The sequence below is a fragment of the Arachis duranensis genome, chromosome 9 (assembly GCF_000817695.3).
Source record: "Arachis duranensis cultivar V14167 chromosome 9, aradu.V14167.gnm2.J7QH, whole genome shotgun sequence".
NCBI lineage: Eukaryota > Viridiplantae > Streptophyta > Magnoliopsida > Fabales > Fabaceae > Arachis > Arachis duranensis.
In genome coordinates this window covers 5,765,148-5,765,542 of record NC_029780.3, presented here as the reverse complement: position 1 = coordinate 5,765,542, position 395 = coordinate 5,765,148, and positions in this window count along the sequence as shown.

The window sequence follows — 395 nt, the reverse complement described above, 5'->3', positions numbered from 1 at the left end:
TAATATGATTAAGTGTAATTTAATTAGATGTGATTAAAAAATAATTGAATATTATGTATAGTAAAAAAAGATATTATTGAAGGATCAAATTAAAAAAATATTATGGTATTGCTTTTTCTGTTTTGTTCCAAGCTGAAGCCATAACAATTATGCTGAAGAAGAATAAAATAGACTAAAGAAATGAGCCATTGCAAGGAGTTCAAGTTGCATTCCTTCACTCAGGAAAGATGAATGATCTCGCTCTTGCGTTAATCGTGTGGATTCTGAGTTAATTGTTTGGACATCGGATTTTGAATTAATTTTATAGCTATTGAAATTTCAGATTTTCTTCTTAGATTTTTGTTGTTTTAAGTTGGTTAATTGGATTTTTTAACCCATTTTGAATTTTGAATCTT